Below are 3,288 nucleotides of genomic sequence, written 5' to 3' on the forward strand. Positions count from 1 at the left end.
TTATGGAAGATACTGACTGTTGACCATTGCACCCCACTTGAGCCCTGAGACACTTTCCGCTGGCATGTGACTCGTGGGTCTGTCCATTTGTGCCATTTGGATAATGAGGTGATAATATGCAAGACTCTGTAAGAAGAACATTCATCATATATATTTTCTGTGTTTGAGTGAAGTCATCTTGGGCTGTGGTTTACCCATAGAATCAGGTTGAGTTAATTCACTGGACTTTTTCCAATGAGACACATAGATCAGGGAATCCCTTGGGCTGCACTCGTCATCTCACCTTGACGGAGCTACTCATATGCATCGGGCTTCAACAATACTTTGGTCCGATAACTGACTAATGCACAATGCAGCACACAGGTGGAAGAGGAGAGGTGCAGCGGCCAGGGTGCGTGACTCCGGATCATGGGTTTCACGGGTCGATCCTCGGTTTGATCCCCGGTGCCCGCGGCAGGTTAGCCCAGCACCATGTGACTCTGGACAATAGCTCGCTTAATCTTCCCGATGGCACCCAGCACTGGGACACCTCTCTGGAGAAAGCTTTGCGCTTTACAAATGCTGGTATTTCATGGAAAAAGCAAAGACAAGGAGAAATAAGAGTATTTCTCCTTGTTTCGCCATTCTAATGCCGGCTCTTGTATGGCGTCCGCTTTTGGTGCTGCCTCAGATTTACATCTTGTAAATCCGGGACAGTGTCAGAAGCAATGGGTGGTCCGGTGGAACGCCCACAGCAACCGCCATTGCACCCCCATTCATGCTAAGTGATGCGTGAAAAGGGGGCTTATTTACCAGGCAGCGTTAAGCCACAAAACGTGGTTGAACGCCACTTTGTCAATTTGGAAAAGGGCATATTGCCACCAGAATGTTGCTAAAAGTGATTCTCTGGTGGTGATATCCCCTTCTAAATAAACCCCTGTGTTTAAATAGCTCTTCGACCATTTCTAAGCACTAAAAATAATAGGTGCTCCATGTGATGGAATGACCCCAGAAAACGGAAGGATCTGCTGGCCCTGCGTTGATTCGAACTTGTGCCTTTCTCACCATTCCAGATGTCAGTCGTGACCTGAAACTCGCCAGTCAGCTTTCTGTAGCCAATTGTCACTGTCTGCCTCATGGGACTCGGTTCAAGCTTCGAAACATAACTAGAAAGGAACCTCACCCAGGGCTCGAATAAATGAATTATCCATTTCAGTTGCACGTACAGCTCATCGGTAGGACTTGTTGTCTCATCCGTGGTTCTCTCCGATCCGGGTCTTTTAGTGCCTCGAGGCCCAGGAGGGGCTGTGTCCAATCGCAGACACGCCCTTTTTACGCAAGGGTTATGCAGCGTGTAGTTTTTACAATATCACGAGGCAGGGTCTGTGGCAAACCCAATTCATCACACTAAAGAGCTGCTTATTAGCATCTCGTGATGGCGTTTCCATGACCAGAGGAGCTCGCGGGCATTTCTTCAAGGACAGAAGCAACTCGTCACCTGTGCAGAAGCAGGCGTCATCCTCCGTCTCGACAGGCGGATTTATTTATGCGTGTTCATTTTTAGGGCTGGCTGCAGGTACAGCTGTCAGTAAGACGCATTATTACCATTTAAAAAATATGCGAAGTGGGCTACAGATCTACCCTAAGGAGGGTATGTCTCTCGCCTCATGCTATTGGCTATTTGGTGTATGATTCCACCTTTAAGGAAGTGCTTACACTGAAGTGTAGGAGGAACTATTTTATATCAAAAAGTACAGCTGACCATCCCTCTGTTTCCCACACTCACTTCTTCATCTCCTAAATTCACTCTATGGAAAGCTATAACGTTTTGCGACTTGTTTTTCCTGCATTGACAAAGCCAGAAAGGCAGGTTTGAATTAAATAAACAGCATGTGTGCTATAACTGCGAGGGCAAATTTTAGTCAAATAGGAGTCCTAGGGTGTGGCCAGTGTTGGGAGCAGAGGTGAGCGTGTGTAATTGGAGGGTGTCATTTGTGTCTTACACATATAGGAGGTCCACCCACACACCATGTCTAGCGTATGTCTTTGAAGTGTCTGTGGGTCTCAACTCTCTTTCATGAAAATGTTTGATAAACTCAGGGCCAAATGTATCCTACTCTTGCACTGACCTTGCATCACACACAGTGACACAAGGGCAACTTAATACCAAAGACAGATTTACCAAGCAACGCAAGGTGAGACCTACTGTGTTACATGGATAGATGAGCAGGTAAAGCCTCTCAGGTGTGCCTCACTGTGAGTGCACCATACAGGTGAGAGCTGCAGTAACAGTGTTACATGGAGAGATGAGCAGGTAAAGCCTCGCAGGTGTGCCTCACTGTGAGTGCACCATACAGGTGAGAGCTTCAGCAGTAACAGTGTTACATGGATAGATGAGCAGGTAAAGCCTCTCAGGTGTGCCTTACTGTGCGTGCACCGTACAGGTGAGAGCTGCAGCAGTAACAGTGTTACATGAATAGATGAGCAGGTAAAGCCTCTCAGGTGTGCCTCACTGTGAGTTCACCGTACAGGTGAGGGCTGCAGTAACAGTGTTACATGGAGAGATGAGCAGGTAAAGCCTCACAGGTGTGCCTTACTGTGAGTGCACCGTACAGGTGAGAGCTGCAGCAGTAACAGTGTTACATGAATAGATGAGCAGGTAAAGCCTCTCAGGTGTGCCTCACTGTGAGTGCACCGTACAGGTGAGGGCTGCAGTAACAGTGTTACATGGAGAGATGAGCAGGTAAAGCCTCACAGGTGTGCCTCACTGTGAGTGCACCATACAGGTGAGAGCTTCAGCAATAACAGTGTTACATGGATAGATGAGCAGGTAAAGCCTCTCAGGTGTGCCTCACTGTGAGTGCACCGTACAGGTGAGAGCTGCAGCAGTAACAGTGTTACATGAATAGATGAGCAGGTAAAGCCTCTCAGGTGTGCCTCACTGTGAGTGCACCGTACAGGTGAGGGCTGCAGTAACAGTGTTACATGGAGAGATGAGCAGGTAAAGCCTCACAGGTGTGCCTCACTGTGAGTGCACCGTACAGGTGAGGGCTGCAGTAACAGTGTTACATGGAGAGATGAGCAGGTAAAGCCTCTCAGGTGTGCCTCACTGTGAGTGCACTGTGCAGGTGAGGGCTGCAGCAGTAACAGTGTTACATAGATAGATGAGCAGGTAAAGCCTCTCAGGTGTGCCTCGCTGTGAGTGCACCGTACAGGTGAGAGCTGCAGTAACAGTGTTACATGGATAGATGAGCAGGTAAAGCCTCTCGGGTGTGCCTCACTGTGAGTGCACCATACAGATGAGAGCTG

The sequence above is a fragment of the Triturus cristatus genome, chromosome 3_1 (genome assembly GCF_964204655.1).
Source record: "Triturus cristatus chromosome 3_1, aTriCri1.1, whole genome shotgun sequence".
NCBI classification, from domain to species: Eukaryota; Metazoa; Chordata; class Amphibia; order Caudata; family Salamandridae; genus Triturus; species Triturus cristatus.